At 40.6% G+C, this 22218-nt stretch overlaps 1 protein-coding gene across 1 annotated transcript in view; it reads left to right on the top strand.

The window, feature by feature from the left end:
• ARHGAP39 (Rho GTPase activating protein 39) overlaps positions 1 to 22218 on the top strand; it is a 2618385-nt gene that overhangs the window by 521314 nt on the left and 2074853 nt on the right. The window lies entirely within an intron of this gene.

The following is a 22218-nucleotide window of genomic DNA, read 5'->3' as shown; positions in this document are numbered from 1 at the left end:
CCCTGCTGCCCAAACCCTAACAACAGACGCATTAGACTATGCATGGGGGGCTCACTTGGCAGGGCAGTGCATTCAGGGCAAATGGAACCTGAGTCAGATGCACCTGCATATCAACCAAAAAGAAATGTTAGCTATACAGACTTCCCTGACTGCCTTCAAGGACCACATCCTTCCAGGACAACTATTGGTAAAGACAGACAACACCAGTTATGTGGTACATAAACAAGCAGGGGGGAACCCACTCGTACCCTCTCTGCAGACTAGCCATGGCTCTGTGGAACACAGCCTTGAGATACCAAGTGCACCTAAAAGCTCAATTCCTGCCAGGCAAGCTAAATTCACTGGCAGACGACCTAAGTAGAAATCTCATGGACCCACACGAATGGAAACTGGAACCAAAAATATTCAACCTCTTGAGGAACAAATGGGGGACTCCAGAAATAGACCTGTTTGCCTCCCCCAGAACTACCAATTGGACAAATTTTGCACAAGGACTCCCCACAGTCAAGCTTGGAAAGTGAATGCCCTGTACTTTACCTGGGAAAGCCTCTCGGTTTATGCCTTTCTCCCTCTGCCTCTCCTCTTGAAGGTTCTGCTGAAGATCAAACAAGGCAAACAAAGGTTCATAGGTTCATAGGTTCATACTAGGCTATCTGCCCTGGGGCAATTATAAGCCTAGCCCGATTCTGTATGGCTTACGCCACCCCTTGATTTGAGTATACTGTGCCCTTTTTAAGGTTTAGTTTACTGTGCCTCTGTCTAATAGTGACACGGGAGTAATCCCTGGGACAAACCTACGATCCCCCATCCACCTATCGAGATTCTTCTTGAAGAGATTCAGTGAGGTGCTCTGCCTCACATGAACTGGAATTCTATTCCAGAGCGAAGGGAGCCTCTGGGTTATGAACCTGTCCCTCCAGCAAGTTCTATTTATTTCTGTGTTGAGGTTCAAGTCCCTCGTGTGGCTCTAAGGGATTTAGATTTACTGAGGTGGAGCATGTCCATTAATTCTGGATTTGACATAGCTTTGTATGTCAGGCATAGATCGCCTCAAAGTAGGCGGTATGCAACTGAGTAGAGCTGGAGTTTTTTTAACCGAGCAGCATATGGCATCTGTTTGAGACCCTTGATCCTCTTGGTGAGATACTTTGGGGTCTCTAATTGCTGCAGGTGTCGGGTAAGGTACATCCCAAAAGGGGCATTGTATTCTATGATGGGCCTGATGAGGGATGAATAAAGGGGCATGATTACCTCTCTTGATCTAGATGTGAAACCCTTCGTGATGAGGTGGGCTATGTAGAAGGTCTTTCTAACCACTTTGGCAATGTGGTTTTCAAAGGAGAGATTGCTATCAACTTGGGTCCCCAAGTCCCTAATAACTTTCTCTGCACTTAATGGGTTTCCGCCTATGTGGTAATTTGTGGGCACATTGTTTTTGCCAAATGGTATGACTATACATTTTTTGGCATTTAGCTTTAAAGCATGGCGCTGGCACCAGTTATCTGTCTCTGTGAGACCTTTTTGAAGGATGTTTGTGTCAGCTGGAGAGTCGATTATGGCGCCCAGTTTGCAGTCGTCTGCAAACTTGGTGAGCCATAGTCCTTCCACGTTTGCCTGTACCTCGGAAAAGTATATACCGAACAAGAGTGGTCCCAGGACAGAACCTTGTGGGATGCCACTTGTGACCGGTTTCGAGTCTGACATGGCTCCAGCAACTCTCACTCTGTGGGTTCTGCCTTTGAGCCAGTTTGCGACCCATCTTGTGACATAGGGTTTATATTTAAGCTGGATAGCTTATCTATGATGCCCGAGTGGGGTATTGTGTCAAATGCCTTTGCAAGGTCCAGATAGGCTGTGTGGACTACCTTCCCTTCATCTATGGCTTTGGTGACTGTTTCGAAGAAGTCAACCAGGTTCAAAAGGCAGGATCTGCCCTTGACAAAGCCGAACTGGGTAGGATCTAGTGTCTGTAGGTCCCCAATGTCTTTGTTTATGAGCTCCATGATGATCCTCTCCATAGCCTTGCAGACTAAGCTAGTCAGGCTTATGGGGCGATAGTTTCCAGGGTCCATAGAGGCTCCACCTTTGTGGAGTGGGACCACTGTTGCTGTACGCCATTCTGTGGGCACATATCCTGTAGTGAGGCTGAGATTGTATAGCTGTTTTATTTGAGGGATTAGTTCCTCTTGGAGTTCATGTAGGACGCAACCTGGGACGCTATCTGGTCCCATGGAAGCAGTGTTTTTTGCTTTGGAGAGGGCAGCCTTCACTTGAGCATCAGAGATGTTTGGGAGGCAGCCCTCTGCTGGGATAGATACTTGCTCTTTTGGGGGGAGGGGTGGAGAAGTTTGCACTGAACCTGTCTGCCAGGATATTGGTGATGTCTGTGGGTTCGGTGTATTTTTTGTCGTTTAGAATCAACTCAGAACAAGTCTGGAAGTTGCATCCCAGGTTCCTAACATAACTGAAAAAAGCCTTATGATTGTCTTTGGTGTCCTGTGCAATTTTTCTCTCGAAGCTGGCCTTGGAGGATTTTATGAGGGATCGTAATTTTTTGAAAGTACTGATCAGAGATGCCTTCCCTATTAGGGATTTTGCTCTATCATGTAGTAGCTTCCTCCTTCTGTTGTACAGTTTATTTATGGCAGGGGTCCACCAGAATGGATGCCTGCCTTTGGATGATTGGGTCTTGGTTTTGTTTGGGATAGCATGATCCATGCATTCCTGGAGATGTCAGTAGAATGCGTTTATATAGGATTCTGCAGTTTGGGCCGTAGTTTCCACTGGCCCCGGGGCCTTGAAGGATTCCACTTCGGTTTTGAGAAGTGAGAAGCTCGCTTTTGAGAAGTTTTTCACTGTGGTTTTCTGGGCTGGGGGTGGGGTCGGGATGTGGACATCCAGTGAAATTAATTTATGGTCTGATCTTACCAATGAGGGATATACTTCTGGTGTGGAGCATAGAGTCTCCATGTTGGTAATGATCAGGTCTAGTATGTTGTCCCCTCTTGTGGGAGTGGTGACTAGTTGTTCCATAGCATTTGAGTTTATAATTTCCAGGAAAACTTTGGGCTAAGGTGCTGGGACTTGAGTAATGCTCCCAGTCAATGTTTGGGTAGTTGAAGTCACCCAATATAATGGTGTTCGGAAAGATCTTCATGTTCTCCAATGTTTTCAGGAAAGCCGAGTGGGATTCCTGACTTTGAGAGGGTGGTCTGTAGGATGCTATAAACTGAAAAGCAGTCTTGCCCTTGCACATGGATGGTCTCCGATACTTAGTGCAATGCCACTAACCTGGAGGTGTGGATATCCTTGATAAATATGGAAACTCCCCCTCCTTTTGTGGTTCGGTCCGGGTTTTGGGGTCGAAAAGCATGATATGAGGTATAGCCTGGTAGTTTTGGGGTGCTCTCTGGAGCCTTGAACCAGGTTTCTGTCACTGCACAGATATCAATGTTCTCCATACTGAGGAGAGCTTCGAGTGCGTGCATCTTGAGGTTAAGACTTCTGGCGTTAAGCAGCATTACCCTTAGTTTCTTGTTCCTTGTGCTGTCTATGGGGGTGGGTTTGACTTTTGAGCCTTGCCTAAAAAGGCAGTATGGGGTGGCAAGAGCCTTTGCCAATATCCGAAAGCCCAGTGGTGACAGGTGCAAGCCATCCCTAGCGAAGCAACGTGGCTTGTCGAGCATGTCATCCCAGGCTGACAGACACTGGATCCCCTTTGAATGACACCAAAATTTTAGCCAATTGTTAAAATTGATCATTTTGTCTTTGTACTGTGGCATCATTCTAGGTGAGGGTAAGATACTGCTCAAGGTCAGGGTCATACCAGCCTGGGCTACATGATCAGAGAGCTCCTCTATGTCTCTTTTCATGTAGTCCAGGGAGGTACGGGTCATTCACACCAGCATGTACAATGACTGAGTCATATTTGTATTTGCTTTGGAGTGACCTGAATGCTTATGCGTTATGTGGCGGATCCTAGCACCCGACAGGCAGCTCACCGTGACCTTCTCTTTATTCAGCCTGGTGAGCGGACGTCAGTGTGTCTGACAATAGAGTCACCTATTACAAGAGTATCAGGTGTGTTATTCAGCCTTAAGGGCTGTGGCTGCTTGGCACACTGACTTTGTGGGCTATGTGTTGTGCGTGTTTTGTTTTGAGGTAGCGTTTGCTTGGATGTCTGCTTTGGAGGTCTCTGTTGCTTAGGTAGATTTTATTTAGAGCCTCGAGTATGTTTTTGTGTATTTATGTGTTTGGTTCGCTGATGTGGTGGGACTATGTGATACTGGAATTGTGTTGTGTGAGGTTACCTTCTCCTCCTGACTGGTTACACCAGTTTTGAGATGAGAGAGCTCAGCCTCCAGTTTGGCTAAATAGTTGCATCTCTCACACATATTTGAACCTGTTTGGAGGAGGAGAGGGTTGTCCGTGTACATGAGACAGTTGTAACATTGCCTCAAAATTCCCAGATTCACCAGCTGGACTGGAGAGGAAACCATTGACTGACCTTTGGATATGCTAGAGTAATATAGGGAAACTGAATTTAAGACGGACCAATAGAGAACAGGGTAATCGTAGAGAGTATAAGAGTAAGTAGTGCTTATGGTTTAATAGTGCTAACTTGTAGGATTACTCTTAATTGGACCAGTGAAGGGCCTTAGAATGAGAATATGATGTTTAAATTGAGAGATAGAGCAGTTCTAAGGGAAAAAGTGAAGAGCAGACTTTGTGGAGCCAGGAATAGTTTAAACCCAATTAGGCGGCACTGCCCGCTGTTGCGCTATGCACAAAAACACGCAAAACCAAAAGAGGGTTTTAAGAGAGGAAGATGAAGGAGTTAGGAATTGACCCAAAATGGCCAATAAAACTACAGTTTCAAGTCAGTAACCACTCCCACAGGGGCAGGCAGGCTGCTCAATGTTTTTCACTGCCACTGATCAACAGAGAGACTTCCCTTTAGCCCAAGCAAAAAATGGCCTCCAAGAAACTTACAAACAGTTCAAGAACAGCAAGCCTGTAACTGAACTTTTTTAAATCTCAGAAAAGTGGGAAAAAAGCAAGATTTTTTTTTTTTTTTTGTTGCAGTCATTTGTAAAGAATACTGATTGCACCAGACTGGCCACGTCAGCACTGGTACCACCTCTTGTGCAGTATGATAGTGCTGCAGCCATGGCACCTACCTCAGACACCTTCCCTGCTGTCCCAGCAGGCAGGCCAGATTCTGCACCCTCAGCTTCAAACCCTGAACCTTGCAGCCTGGCTAATCCCTTGAGCTCTCCAATAGCATCCCTTAGTAAGCAGGTGTTAGATGTTATTCTGGAAGCAAGGAGGCCTAGCACTAGAAAGTCTTATGCTGAAAAGTGGAAAAGATACTGTTCCTGGAGCCAAACTCAGGGGATGGGCACACCAGTGCCCAGCTTACCTCATATTCTTCAGTACTTAACAGAAATGCTTCACAAGGGCCTATCCTTCTCGTCAATTGAAATTCATGCCTCTGCCATTTCAGCACATTATAATACTGAACACCCCTCTTCTCTCACCCCCCCTGCTAAAGCAGTTCCTCAGATGGGCCAAAAATTTAAGACCCCCCCAGGTGAGCCCCTACTCCAACCTGGGACCTTAACTTTGTATTGGAAAAGCTCACTCTCTCTCCATTTGAACCAGCTCAACCGCAGAGTTGAAATTCCTTTCTTGGAAAACAGCCTTCCTTCTAACCATCGCCTCAGCAAGAAGAGTGTCTGAATTACAGGCCCTCATGGCAGTGAAGCCCTTCATTATCTTCCATGCAGACAGGGTTTCCCTCAGGACCAATCCTTCCTTTATGCCCAAGGTGGTGTCTAGTGTGGCCCTAAATCAGTCCATTCATTTGCCTACTTTTTTTCCGAACCCACAAAACAAAGGTGAACGAATACTGCACTCTTTGGATGTGCACAGACAACTTAGATTTTATTTGGACAGGACCAAGCCTCTCAGAAAACCTGAACAGCTGCTAGTTGGCTTTGCTGCAGGGGCACAGGGGAAGGCCATTTCAAAGCAAACCATTTCTAAATGGACAGCCCATTGCATTCATTTCTTCTATAAACACCATGGAAAAACTACCCCACAGGGGATACGATCACATTCCACCAGGGCTGCATCTACCTCTGCAGCCTTCCTCAGAGGAGTCCCTACCAGGGACATCCTAGAAGCTGCTACCTGGAGCTCTGTACATACCTTCACCAAGCATTACCACATGCCTATTTTTTCTAAATCCAGAGCTGGTTTTGCCGCTGCAGTCTTGCAGGGCTTAATAGCTGGTCCTAATGCTGTCTAAATTCCTCCTTTGGGAATCAACCCAAATGTAATGACTGCAACAGTGAAACACGAAGAACATAGTACAGTTGTGTACACTTACCATAAATGTAGATGTTGGAGTGTATTCACTGTTGCAGTCCTGGTTACCCTCCCTCCAGCCCCCTGACTTCTCTTGGCTTTAACTTCCTTCTTGTTTGGTGTATTTAAGCTTTCTAGTGTATTTGCTTTTTGTTGGAGGTGTAACCTAGCATATAATTGCTTCCCATTATGAGGCACCTGACATCTGGGGCAAGAAAAACTGACATCGGCTGCATGTTTTATACCCCAATGACCTGACATCATGGAAGAAGAGACAGCATCCGAAGCAGGAATCCAAGACTTTGATATTCAGGCCGGCTGAGGGCTACCTGCAGGCAAATAACCCAAATGTAATGACTGTAACAGTGAATACACTCGAACATCTACATTTATGGTAAGTGTACACAACTGTACTTTTTACAAAGTCAGGCAACACAACAGTGTTGAAGGTGTGCCGCTAACATGATCAAGCATGCCTACAAGGAGACACAGAGCACAGAAGCAGAGAGGTCAGCCAGTGGAGGAAGCCACCTTCCGCTATGAGGCTAACTGATGATGCGGAGTTCCTAGTGTCTGTCTTAGAGATGAAGGCACAGGTATCATACCTGGAGGAGTGGGCCCAGGTACCTGAAGTGGCCAACTTTCACATGTCTTAGAGGGATATGCACCTTGCACCTATACTGAATGTGCATCCTGCTGTATACATATAGGGGGTAGGCAGAAATTCTATGCTTCTGAATGCTTCTCATCATTGCATCAGTTGTGCAGCTGAATGCAGACACACACGCACACACACACACACACACACACACACACACACACACACACACACACACACACACACACACACACACACACACACACACACACACACACACACACACACACACACACACACACACACACACACACACACACACACACACACACACACACACACACACACACAAATGGCACTAGAGCTATGTGTCTGTTCTATATCTGCTTATTCTGTACCACTTTTTGTGTGCAAAGCTGAAGACCTCCCATGTATTCATATTCAGCGTATTCATTCTTGTTTGTGTATTCACATTCTGGACCACTGTTATGGATGGAGGCATCTGTTCAAGCTGGGTAAGCTTAACAGATTGTTATCATTTTCTGTGTCGGGTCTGACAGGAATGCAGAGACAGACTGAGTCACAGTTACATGACACTTTGGCACAGCCAGATGACAATCTGGCACTGTTTGTCTAACTCCTGAGTGGTGTGCCATGCATTGTTCAGGGTGAAAGCACAGCGTCATCCACACATGATCTGCAGGCTGTACAGCATGAGTGCTCCCCATTATCATTGTTGGGTGGGGGGCACTTCTCACATTGTAGAAACAGCAGCAGAGTGAGCACTGCATCTGATGTAGGTATACCCACCATATGGCAGCTTAGCAGGGGGTGCCTGGCACAATCACATGTCACAGCTGTTTCATGGCATGCAGGCAGTGCTTGGGTGTGCAGTTCATCCAGGCCCAGTCTGCTGCTACCCATGCTGACATGGTGATGATCAGTGTAGCGTGAGGCTTACATGGGGATGTCACTGCAGCCACATTGGTGTGACCATAAAGTCCAGTTATAATGGCTTGTCTCATGAGTGCTTTGGTGTACATGCTGCTGCTGTTTCAACCTTTTTGTAGAGAACAGCAAGTGTCACCATCAGTCTTCTGTCCAACAGTTTTTTCTGTGGTCAGTGAAGGAAATAAATTGAACAGATTGCCAAATACCCAATCTTCGCCATGCAGAAACTCTCATAATGCTTCTGGACTATTAATGTGAATTTTTATTCTGACATTTTAAGAAGCTGTTTTAGATGGGTGGAATTTGAAACTAGAGGACATTGTCCATACAAAAGCTGATATCTTTTCCTAAATTAGGATGATCTTTCCTGTGACCAGCATCTCAGTGACACAGTGAAGCTAAGTAGGCATTTTGCTGTGATATGTGATAGCTGTTTGGTAAGTTCACCATAGTTATTTAATGAATTCTTAAAAGTACTTTAGGATCTGTGATTGGTAGAGTCAAAAGTCAAAGCCAAGGTAACCTTTATTGTCATTTAGAACTACACACATGTAGCCTAAACGAAATTTTGTGCATCAGCTCAGTTCTCGAGATTACAAAGGAAAGTGAAACACCACATACAAGTGCACATGTATACACACACACACACACACACACACACACACACACACACACACACAGCCACTTTGTGTATAGCACTGATATCTGACTGTGATCAAACGGATGAGCTACATAGTAAATAATATTCATCATAATGTACTTATGATCGTTGCTGTCAGACGTAACAGCATGCATGTACACAGACACACACACACACACACACACACACACACACACACACACACACACACACACACACACACACACACACACACACACACACACACACACACACACACACACACACACACACACACACACACACACACACACACGTTAACATGTGTTACTGCTGTTACTTGCATAACTCAAGCCCACCTTTAAAAACATTATTATATGCATAACAAATTTTATGTCATTGTTGTCTTCTGTTAGTGCAAGAATCAGGGACAAGGGCAAAAAATAATGGGGACAGGGCTAAAATCAGGGACAGATTTTAAATATTGCCCATATATACTCTGAAAATTACTAGTACAACAGATTATGCATTTGCATGCATTTTCAGAAAGATATGAACTTCATGTTATGAGGTCCGAAATCCATATGCCTGTCATTTGTGAAGTCTTCAAATCTTTACAAAAACCCCACAAATTTTACAAGTAATGGACAAAAAAATAAGGCAAAAGCAGTGACGTTTCATTAATGCATTTTCTTATTTTACGTAGTAATACTTAATGATTTACTTTCCTGCTATTTCAATCTGACTCGGGAGTGACAAGCAGCAGCCAATTGTCCAGATTAGTTCAGTTAGACACCTGTTATGCAGAAGTGAAGGTAAAGCAGCAACAAATAATAAAAATAATAATGGCGATAATCATGTAATAATTAAAAATGTCCTGGCAAGCAGCAGTGAACCATACCTCTTTCTTTTGTGAGCAGCATTGAAATGGACTGGGCATGGCAGTAGCAGAAGCAGCACCACGTCTGGCACAGACTCCAAAAAGCAAAGCCCAAAGAATGGCGTAGCAGGGACAGTGGGACTGTTAAAAATGAATGAAAGATGCTTATTATGTGCTAGCAAGTCAAAAGATCTTCAACAGCAACTGTTTAGGAATGTAGGAGTACCTCCAGTATGGGAGGAAGGCTGACAACAGCAGTGTCAGACTGTAGCAAGTTGTCAGCTCCAAACTGCAGACTTCATAAGCCTGCTAGCATGAACAGCAGCTATATGTATTTATTTATTGATCTTTCATTATTGGGAAAGTCTGACATTTTCAGCAGAAGCCCGGGGAGAAAAGTTCCAAATTATTAAAAAACATTTTAAGAACAATAATTTCACAATCTTCAAAACAAAAACAGCTACAGTTTAAATAATTATAACAAATTAGACATAATATTAAAACATTGGTAAGAATTGATACAAGATATATGACAATCATTTAATATTTAGAGAAATGTGAGACAGTTTGTAGAGAAATTAAAGGTAAGTTAGTCTAATACAAACAGAAAATGCAGTGTGAGGTGAGGGAAAAACAGGCTGATGATAATATTTAGAGAAAAAGTCAGGGAAGAGAATTAGCAGTAAGGAAGTAAGTGAACATGGGAGAGTAAGGAGGTATAAGGAATGAAAAGGTACTTGTTCACATTTAGGGATATAGTTTATCCTGGTTTTGAGCAAGAACAGAGCCAGATTATAGTTAGGAAGTCTTTCAGAGAGGTTTTGAAAGATTGGAGAGAGGGGTGTACACCTAATGGATACAGCTAAGAAGTTCCAGGCCTTAGCAACCTTGTACGAGTACAGACAATGCCTAGCAGATTTGCTAGGTTTGTAGGCAGGAGTTTTTGGTCACTGGATGGCAATTGCTGACCTGAAAATAGTTGCGTAGAATTTTATTTTTAGTGATAGACAGGCAGATAGATGCTGGATAATTTTATAGGTGGTAAGAAATTTTAATTTTACCGAAGCCTGGAGGTTAGTACAGATGGGAGCACCATAAAGAAGAGCGGGGAGGAGATAAGTAGTGGCAAGTGTAGTTTTAGTTTTGTTGATGAGAAAGTTTTTGGCTGTGTAAAGTATCCATAGGTTTTGATGAGTTTTTCTTATGCACTTTTGTATATGCAGGTCAGATGTAAGATTATCATCCATTATACCATGACCCCCATTAATATTCCAAAACGTGCACGCTGATTGGTCAGCGTGCACATTGTAAATCGACTTATACTAATGGAAAAAAGTCCGGTCGCCCGGACTTTTTCCATTAGTATAAGTCTCTTTTAAAACACTGTCTCGCTATGTTAAAAGAGTTTAACATAGCGAGACAGGTTTAAAAAAAGCAACGGAGATCTCCGTTGCTTATTTTAAAGCTGTCTCGCTATGTTAAACCCATTTAACATAGCGAAACAGTAAAAAGCAACGGAGATCTTGCTTTCTCTGTTGCTTTTGGCCACAGCTCTGATGTACTGCATAGGCATGCGCAGTACATCAGAACTGCCGCGGATACCAGACAGCTGCGGAAGGGCAGCAAAGAGGCATTATACAATGCCATTATTTAAGAAAAGTAATTATTTCTTTTCTTAAATAATGTCATAATATAATAGCAATAACCCACTTCTGGGTGTGGGCAATGTGGGATTTACCCACGGTTGTCTTTGTTTGGCCAACCGTGGGTAAATCCCACATTACCCACACCCAGGCGTGGGTTATTGCTATACTATCATCCCTAAAAGTTTGCTATAAGAAGTGGCTTCTATTGTTGTCTTATCAAGAGAGAGGACTTTAAATTTTGTTTTTTTTTTCCTGAGAGAGGGATTTGGGGGAAAAAAATAGTAGTATGGTCTTTTTTTGGGTTGAGCATGAGTTGTGAGTTATGAAGCCATGTTTCAGCAGTAGTTAAAGCTTCCTGAGTATTTTTTTTTGAGGTGTACCATGTTGTCAGATGTGCAAATGAGAGTTGAATCATCTGCGTATTATTTTAGGGTAGCCTGTTGTGTGGAAGTATAGAGGGTGCTGGTGAAAATGTTAAAGAGGAAGGGACCAAGGATAGAGTCTTATGGTACACCTGTGGTGAGTGGGATGTAAGGAGAGAACGGGGAGTGCCATTTTGCTAACTGATACCTATTGGACAGGTACCGTTTGAACCACAGAAGGGTGGGCTGAGAGAGACCTAGTGAGGACATTTGAAGTAGAACTTTGTCATGACAAACTATGTCAAAGGCTTTAGACAAGTCTAGAAATAAGGAAGAGACTAGTCTGCTGTTATCTCTTGCTGTATTGACAGTATCTATATAGGTTAGAAGGGGCAGTGCTAGTACTATGGGAAGGACAGAAGCCATGTTGTGTAGGGGATAGGAGTTCTTCCTACAGGAGACAGTCTAGCAATTATTGTTTAATACATTTTTCAAGTATTTTAGCTAGAAGTAAGACTGCTATAGGTCTAAAGTTATTAATGTCTGTTGCATTGCTTTCTTTTTGCAGAGCGTTAATGCGTGAATTTTTCCAGATAGAGGGAATGTGGGGTTCCTGGACTGAATAAGGATTGAGACAGTATAGCATTGGCTGCTATTTTAATTACTCGTTTGGAAGGTCATCAGCTGAGGAAGAGCATGGTTTAAATTTATTTAAGGCACTTTAGAATGGGAGCACAGGTTTGAAGGTGAAAGTGGATGTGGTGACATGTGGCTGTTGGGGCAGGGTTAAGATTAGTGTTGAGGAATCCTTTGTCAGAGATGCTATACTATCTATAAAATAAGAGTTCAACTATATGCAGTTTTAAGTGGTGAATTAATGGGAGAGGGGTTTGGGTTGAAGTTTTGGCTGGGATGTAACATTTCTTTATGGGACATCCAAATTTTTTAGGGTTCTGTTTAGTAGTATTCTGAAAATTATTATAGTATATTTTTTTGTCTTCATTTATTTGCTTTTTAGTACGATTGTGAAGCATTCTGAAGTTTTCAGGATATTAAGGTACTTTATATTTCTGGCATTCTTTCCATGCCTTGTCTCTGTTCTGCATTAGCATTCTAGTCGTTTTGGATAGCCCGAACTGCATCATTTGTTTATACTGTAAAACCTAAACTATGTAGTAAAAGAAAAAAAAAAAGTTTGCCATACAGTCCAACAAATCTTATGTAAATATTTTGTCTTTATGTCCACTGATTGCTGAATGCTTACTGTTCCATATGTCAAAGGGACTGCGGACTGTCTTACTGGTTTGTTGTTATAGTTGCACTGTGTTGGTCCTTTCATGGACCAATAGCACAGTGCATCTAGAAGCTGGCATGGGGACATTGACTCCACTGATTTCACAGTTTCATAGGTGTATACTTGGCTAACAGCCACAGGGGCATTGGGCATTGATAATCCTAGCCATGCATCTCAGTTGTATCATACAAGTCTAAGAACCTTAGGATTATTGTAAGAGATATAAGTAGGCTTGGACTTGGGAGGTCAAGTAATTACAGGCTCCCTCTGTCTATTATGGACATAGGTGCCAGAGCAGTGGTGAATTTCCAATTACTTATCCACATGCCCAGATTATTCTTGATTTAGTTAGAGAAGAACTCTGCTTACATGCATAGGAAGCCTGTTACAGAGAAGAGTACATATACCTGTCCCTCTGACTTGTCCTGTTTATGTTGTTAGCAAGGTTCAAGTCCCTTGATTGTGTAACTCAGATGCTATTTGTTTTGTAGATATGCTGAAGGTCCATAAAAGCAGTATCAGAGGATGCACTGTAGGCCAGGCGTAGATTGTGTTTCAGCAGTCTGTCAAAGACTGAGTACAGGGATAGAGCTTTGAGGCAATCTGTGTGGGGCATGTTATTTACACACTGTACCTATTTTTAACTGTGTAGCTCCATGGTGGTACAGCAGTAGCATTATTGCCTCACAGCAAGAGGGTCTCCTGTTCAATTCTCGGCTGGAGTGCCTTCTGCGTGGAGTCTGCACGTCCCTGGGGACGAGTGGCTTCCGAAAGACATGCGTGAATGGGCGTGCCTTCGCTGAAGGTTGGGCATGGGGCTGGCAACTCGGTACCATAAAAATCGACTGCCAGTCATTAGCGGACCGGGTTCCGCTGTGGCGACCCCTAACTGGGAAAAGCCGAAAAGACAAACAACAACCTATTTTTAACTGTATAAACTGCACAATGCATATTCTGTTTTGACTTTGACAAGCTCCTCTATCATTGGCTATATAGGTGAGCCAATGAAAGAGCACAAATAAGAATCATCAAAGGACAAATTAGGGCTGCACTACAAGCACTGAAACAGAAGGTCATTTGGAATACTCTGCCAAATGCCGAGTCGTTAGCGGTATGCCTGTATATGGTCCACTGAGATCAGTGCACTACTCTGGTAAACAAATGAAGAATAAAATAAAAATGATGTACTTTTTGAGAGCTTTAACCAGTAGTTATCAGGTTTTCCTTTCTTCCAACTTATTTGTAGAAAAGTCATTATCATTCCTTTTCTTGCCATTACTATTTGTAACAGAAGGAATTGACGCAGTTGTTTTTATTGAATAATAAACCACGTCAAATCAAAGGTACACCACAGTATAAAAGGTTTAATTAAGCGCTTTTCATCCTACTCACTGGTAGGACTTCTTCAGATAAAACCCAAACACATTATCCTCCAAGTTAAATATACAACAGCAATTTAAAAAGTCACATGATTTACCAATGACAATTAGTCAATTAAGTACATCAAAGTAAGTGAGTAAAACACTAAACTTGTATAAAAGTCAAAAGTACAACCCTGTTACTTCTACCCTGTGGCTACATTCACAAGGTAACTCTACTACCAATACATACTTCATTTAATTTAACTCTTGTAATAATAATTCATCGGTACAAAGTAAAATTATAATGATAATTCATCAGTACAAAATGAAATATGTATAAGTGTTTAAACACATAACATTTACGCAATATATATCTTCGATCACAACCATCCCCCACTACCTAACAATTAAACAATAAAATTAGAATAAGAAATAATAAATGTAAGTAGATGTACATATGTTTGTGTACCTATTACTGACATTATATATATATATATATCTATAAATAAATCTGTACCAAAAGTAAATGCAGTAACATAACTTGACATGTCCATGCCTCGACAGGTGTAATAAATATTTCTTATGTATAAATACATGTGGATGTAAATATAAATATATATGCATTTTGTATTTATTTCATGTGTCCCTAACCGCTCAACTAAAGTATAGATGTACAAATTCATCTCTTCAAACTTTTTAACTTAAGGATGCATGATAGGGAATATACCTCATTAAGGCCTGGAAAGAAACAAGCTCCAGTTCGAAGTTGCCAGCATAATTCAAGGCGCTCCAAAACTAATGAATCCAGCCCACCATGGCCGTCTTGTACTACTGAGTCAATGACTCTGAACTTAAAGCTATGATCTGGGTTTGACAGTGTACATCTTTACTTTTAGTTGAGGGGTTAGGGACACATATAAAAAATACAAAATGCACATATGTTTATATTTACATCCACATATATTTATACATTAGAAATACTTATTACACCTATTGAGGCATGGACATGTCATGTTATGTTATTGCATTTACTTTTGGTACAGATCTACTTATAGATATATATAGTGTCAGTTAAAGGTACACAAACATATGTACATCTACTTACATTTATTATTTCTTATTCTAATTTTATTGTTTAATTGTTAGGTAGTGGGGGATGGTTGTGTTCGAAGATATATATTGCGTGAATGCTATGTGTTTAAACACTTATACATATTTCATTTTGTACTGATGAATTATCATTATAATTTTACTTTGTACGGATGAATTATTTTTACAAATTTAAATTAAGTATGTATTGGTAGTAGAGTTACCTTGTGAATGTAGCCACAGGGTAGAAGTAACAGGGTTGTACTTTTGACTTTTATACAAGTTTAGTGTTTTACTCACTTATTTTGATGTACTTAATTGACTAATTGTCATTGGTAAATCATGTAACTTTTTTAATTGCTGTTGTATATTTAACTTGGAGGATAATGTGTTTGGGTTTTATCTGAAGAAGTCCTACCAGTGAGTAGGACGAAAAAAGCTTTAATTAAACCTTTACTGGTGTACCTTTGATTTGACGTGGTTAATTATTCACTTTGTTTTGGTATTCCTTCAGTTTTTTTTTTTTGTGTTTTTTGTTTTTATTCTTTATCAACATAACATAAAACATAAAAAAAAAAACTTTAAAATATTGATCCTATTTGTTGAAGATTGAGAAGAAGATTTGGTCTGTCTCTATGCCAAAAGAAAACTCATCCTGTAAATTTACTATTTTAAGAAGATACGTGGTCAAGAAATGAACTATGTTATTACCCTCTGTTTTATAAGGCATTCCATAAATTCGCTAATTATTCATCTTTCCCCATTTTCAGTGTTGCTGGCTTTATCCGCTAACCATGCATTCTGTTTTAATGTGATTCTTCTCTTCTTTTAATGTTTCAATTTGTTTTTTTTCAAAATTTGTATTTGTTTGTTCCAGTTATTCTGTAACAAATCCATTTTTTTAGGATCATAAAAAAATACAGGGCAACTGAGTATTAAAACCATTTACGTTTTATAAGTATCCACTCTCAAACTGAACCTCGTCTCTTGAGCAGGTCCAGACCTATAAAATCAGGGGTGAATTTTTAAGTACCCATCCAACCATCCAGGTCTTGTCTGAAGGAAGATAATGTATTATATTGCTTAATATGCAGCTTGGATATATTTTGGGGGTAAGGGAGGCGCAGTGTAATGAACCTGTCTCTCCACCTTGTTTTCTTAATCTGCTGGTGAAGATTCTGATACTTTTTTCTGGTATTTATGAGGCTATTTGATTTGTGGAAATACAAAAGACTCTGGACTACTGGATACCAAATGGCTCAGAAGACAAGGCATAGATCTTCCTTCAGGAGTCTGTAAGATACTAAATAAAGGGACAAACATTTCCAGTCTTTTCTGGCAGCCCAGGATTTTTTAAGCCAGACATCTGGGGTTTAATTGTTTGATATGTTTAGTGAGGTACACCCCAAGGGGAGCGTTGAATTCAATAGCTGGCATAATCAATGCTGAATATAATGGGGCTCAGGAAGACATCACCTTGGTAATCAGCTACAGAAAGTGGAATGATCTCCTAAAGGAGGGGGAGTTATCAACTCACATAGGGAGTTCTCTAACCAAGTTTTCTTTATTTATCCAAATTAAATATTTTCTGAAAAGTTAATAAAATAGCCTCAATGTCTGACATTTCAGTTTCAGAAGTAAAGTCACTGTGGCAGAGTTTCTACAGTAATCTTATGTCTGTTTGTTATTATTCCAGTAATAACAAACATTCTTATCAGATAATTGTCTGCAAAAAAATCAAAAAGGAACTGCTAACCGGTGGCCATCATGGATTCTTCCCTTATATTAATTGTATTCTTGAGCCTCTAAGTAATATCTGGCATTAATGCAGTGAAGAACACTGGCAGAAAGCTTGACTTTTGGTTGTATCCTTCTAGTCATACACATCTCAGGCAACAGTATTAATGTAATTACTCTCTATAGCCTACTAGGCCATCTTTTGATTCACTATAGTTGTTTGTTCTCCAACCCCCAGCTGCCGTATTTATAAAATATTTTATATGGCAGAGATTGATCATCTTTCCTGCAATTCAAGAAAACTATATCCAGTGACTAAGTCATAACAGAGTACAATGTTCTTTTAACAACATCCTTCCCCAAGAATGTCTGTTTTGTTATGGTCCTCCAATGGCTAACCATAAAGTCACTGAGTTTTTGAGCAAGTTCTCCACTACCTTTTGCATAAGAGGTGTCACTTAAATGTATTTGCCTGGCTTACATCTGTAATCCTCTTTGTGAAGGGAGAACAAGACTTGCTGACTGTTTCATGAATGTTCTGACTTCTCTCAAGCTGGAGTTTACTGCCTTTTATTTTTTTGCTAATATAATTTGCTTTGATATACATAAGCTTAGAAATGTATAAGTGTTATACAAAGTTGCACTGTAAAAACATTCAGCAGAGGAAAGCTCAGAAATATATTCCAGTAGAAGATAGCTTTATATTTATTCCTGCATTTGAATTAGATGAACCGCCTTCTATCCCTTTATATCCACACAATATACAGGCCAAGTTGTTTGTAAAATCTAGGATTTGTCACTAGTACTCTAGCACCCGGATTATTGCCAGGAAGTTGTGTGTGTGTGTGTGTGTGTGTGTGTGTGTGTGTGTGTGTGTGTGTGTGTGTGTGTGTGTGTGTGTGTGTGTGTGTGTGTGTGTGTGCGTGCTGAATTTTGACATGACAAGTGCTATTTGCAGATAAAGCCAGCAGTAAATAACACGAAAGGTAGAGTGACACTAAGAATCAGCAATGTTTTTCCACCCTTAATTAAGCTATGATCCCTGAGAGACTTGTTTCCCAGCATCCCTTAACTGCTCTATTTTGCTTAGGCTGCTGTTGTTCTAAAAAGGTGGTGGTTTGCTGTGATAACAGCAAACATAACTTGATTTACTGTTTCAGTACTAGTATCTGGACACTTTTCCTTCCTGCAATGGCATACTGCTTTGCTTGCTTTAGAATTTATGCAAGACGTAATGTATTTAAGAGTAAGCTGTCTATAACCAGTCAAACTATAGTTTAGTTATTAATGCAGGCCCCTAAAATGATGTCTTTTGAAGAATTCCTTTCTGTTACTTACGAATGTTAAGTCAAATGTTTAACATCATGGTACTCAGTTAGAACTGTGTCAGCCCAGTGAGTGCATTGCCGGTGCAAACAGACCACAATGTCATTTTACTGTAGGAGTGTCATATAATGTCAGTGAATGACCCAGGTCTGTGTTCTGCACAGTATATACACAACAGACTGGGAATGCCGTAATGTAACTGTCAGCCATTAACACAGGTCGCAATATTAATTTCAGTTTTCAGCAAAACAGGAAGAAGCAACTGCAAAAGTATTTGCAGATAAATGTTTTGTTTTAAGAGATAATTAATTATGACTCTCTGTGGATAGCTTTGTAGTGCAGATTGTTTATCAGCAGATATTGTCCTGTACTACCCCCTGTTTAACACTGAACTTCTAATTTCCAGTGACATTCTTTTCTACTTACTTGTCTTGTCATATGTCTTCAGATGGTTGGTACTTTCCTGTACACCATGCTGACATGCAAGGTCACACATCCTGTAAGTTTTGCAAATAGCTGTGAGTGAGTGGGAGGCGGACATTTTCATTAATTCCTATTAGAGAATATTCCCCAATAGAATAATATATGCCGTTTGAATACCTTGTTTTGGAAGTCTGTATTTAGAATCATTCGCAGAAGGCCAACCAATTTGTCTGTCGTCAGATTTTCCAAGTTTCTTCAACCAACAAATTTGTCTGCTGTAACCCCTTTTTCCTTAATGCAGGAAGGGGTGTATATGTGTGTATTAGTATACTGACTTAATGTGTCCCACTGGACTACATTTAATCTAGAATATTACAAAGTGGAAGTTGGCACCTCTGAGTTTGTGGATGTTTAATGTGTTTTCATTGCATTTCATTTGCTCATTTTAAGTAGATTTTGACATGGAAATGTGTAATCCTGGAATACAGTAATTAAATGCTTTACGTTATACCAGAAACACTAGTCATTTCAAATAAATCAGATCAGAGTTATTATACCCGGATTTGCACCACTTACATTACGTAGAAGCCATGGGTTTCACATTGGTTTGGAAATGTTGCCTGTGTCTCTGCCATATCATGGAGACTGCATTCTTTCTTGTAAGGAGATTTTATAAGCTGTAGAAAGATATAACTGCTTCCACATATTTCACTGCTTGCTTTCCATGTTCATTTCCCTCTCTTTTATACAGCTGCAAGCATTTGACAGAATCCAAAATCCAAAGAATCTTGAAAAGTCCTCTTTCAACAGCATCTAGAGTTTTGCATGTGTGTGTGTGATACAGCATGGTAATGTATGTCATATGTGTCAGTGTGTGTCTTATGTATGCATGTGTGATACTGTATGACAATCTGTCTTAAGTGTATGTCTGTGTGTGTGTGTGTGTGTGTGTGTGTGTTTGTGATATTATATGGCAGTGCATCTTACACATGTGTGTGTGATATTATATGGCTGTATATCCAATACATGTATGTGATATACTGCATGATAGTATATCTTGCACATGCATATGATACTGTGTAGTAGTATATCTTATACATGTATGTCATACCGTTTGGTAGTATATCTTACATGTGTGTGACAGTGCACAGTAGTACACCCTATACATGTGTGTGATTCTGTATAGTAGTATACCCCGCACATGTGCAATACTGTATTATAGTATATTTTATGGATGTGTGTGATATTATATGGCAGTACATCTTATACATGTGTGTAATGTTGTATGGTAGTATACCTAAGGCATGTATTTGATGCTGTATGGTAGTATATCCTATACATGTGTGTGATACTGTATGATAGCATACCTTATACATGTGTGTGTTGCTGTATGGTGATATATCTTATGCATGTGCGTGATACTGTATGTTAATACATTTTATACATGTATGTAACACTGTATGGTAGAATAACTTGTATATGTATGTAGTACTTTATGGTGATACTTTTTCTGTGCGGAGTGTGCATGTCCTCCCTGTGGTTGTGTGGGTTTCCTCCGGGTGCTCCGGTTTCCTCCCACATCCCAAAGACATGCTGTAGGTGGATTGGATACTCTAAACTGGCCCTAGACGTGAGTGTGTCCATGTGTGTGCCTTCCGTGGAAGGTTGGGCCTCAGGCTGGCAACTCAACATCTTAAAACTCCACTGCCAATCATGAGCGGACAGGTGATCCGCTGTGGCGACCCCTAACCAGGAAAAAGCCGAAAGAAGAAGAAGACTTTATGGTGATACTTTATACATGTTTGTGATATTGCAAATCTTTGCAAGAACAGAGCATAAAACAATATATGTTAACTTCTTCATCCAATACTAAACGAGTACAAAAAAGTCATTGTGTTATAACAAACCTGCTAAAGGAAAATAATTCCTTGTAGCTTATAGAAGAAACTCATACTAACATTTTGAAGCTGAAAGAGCTGACCAGTATAGAGAACAGCAGAAGCATTCAGAGACTGTACGCCATGACAGTACCTGAACAGATGCACTCATAAAGAAGCTAGTTACAGAACCCGAAGCTGCCAGGACACTCATATTCATCTGAGAATGTACTGAATGCCTCAAGCCATGAAGTCTCAACCAACAGACTTTCCTTATGTGTCCAATGTAAAAGAAACTTCAATGAGAGACCCAAAATAGTGGCAATAAAACACCCAAGGAAAGGTCAAGAAATGAAAGGCAAATCCATTATGGAAATTTTCAGTGCTACATGTAGTCATGATCTGTCACTAGATTCATGTAATCTCCTGGAACAGGGATTCATTGACAAGAAAGAAATGCCTGCACCCCTCCACAACCCCCTCCTTATTTTGTGTGTGTGTGTGTGTGTGTGTGTGTGTGTGTGTGTGTGTGTGTGTGTGTGTGTGTGTGTGTGTATATATATATATATATATATATATATATATATATATATATACATATATATACATATATATACATATATATAAACTAAAAACAGTAGTCACTACCAAGGCTGCTGTCACGAGCATAACATCCTTTAATACACAGTGATAATAAGACAGGACATACATTATCAATTACCAATGTTTTTGGTTTCTACAATGTGGTTGTGCTCTGTGGTGACTTTTTGGTCATCTTTTCCGTTATTTTTTTCTTTCTATATAGTCCTCTGCCTAGTATCCCTAGAGAACAGGTCATCTCTGTGCTTGTCAAGGCCAAAAACATGGCCTCAATGGGACCAGATAATATCCCATGTTGTTTACTAAACAATTAAAACAAGAACTAGTGGATCCACTGCCTATGTTCCTGCAGAATGTAGAACAACAACAGTAATCCTTGTGCACAAAGGGGGCCATCAACTGACTTTGGGAGCTGCAGACCCATAAGCCTCATCTACAAGGCCATGGAAAGAATTATCATGAATCTTATCAACAAGGACATAGGTGACCTCCAAATGCTGGACCAAACCCAGTTTGTCTTCATTAAGGGTAGATCATGCTTATTAAACCTTGTAGACTTCTTTGAGAATGCCACCAAAGCCATGGATGAAGGTAAGACAGTGCACACAGCCTATCTCGACCTTGCCAAGGCTTTTGACACAATTCCCCTCTCTGGCATCATTGAGAAACTCTCCCAGTTAAGGATTAACCCTTATGTTACTAGATGGGTAGCCAGCTAGATCACACTCTTTCAGAACTGATGACTCCACCTCCACAAGTAGACCTATCACCAGTGGAGTACTACAGGGATCTGTGATGGGCCCTTTACTGTTTGGCATCTATTTCTGAGAAGTACAGGCCAAAGTAGATGGTTTTTGGCTCACTAAGTTTGCTGATGATTACAAACTAAGAGCACTCAATAACTCCCCCAATGTTGTCAAGAAGGGCTAACATTTGAAGGACTAACACAAATAAATGATTGATGCCAAACCCATGGTCTAAAACTAAATGCAAAAAAAAAAATTATTATTATCTTTGGCAAAATGGAATTTACTATAAATTACAATATTGACAGCACCCCCTGAGTTCCAACCCAGTGGTGTG

Source organism: Protopterus annectens, chromosome 3.part1 (genome assembly GCF_019279795.1).
Source record: "Protopterus annectens isolate FY-2018-M chromosome 3.part1, PAN1.0, whole genome shotgun sequence".
In the NCBI taxonomy this organism is placed as follows: Eukaryota; Metazoa; Chordata; order Ceratodontiformes; family Protopteridae; genus Protopterus; species Protopterus annectens.
The sequence above is the reverse complement of the archived record's forward strand: the minus strand, read 5'-3'. Positions and strand labels throughout refer to the sequence as shown.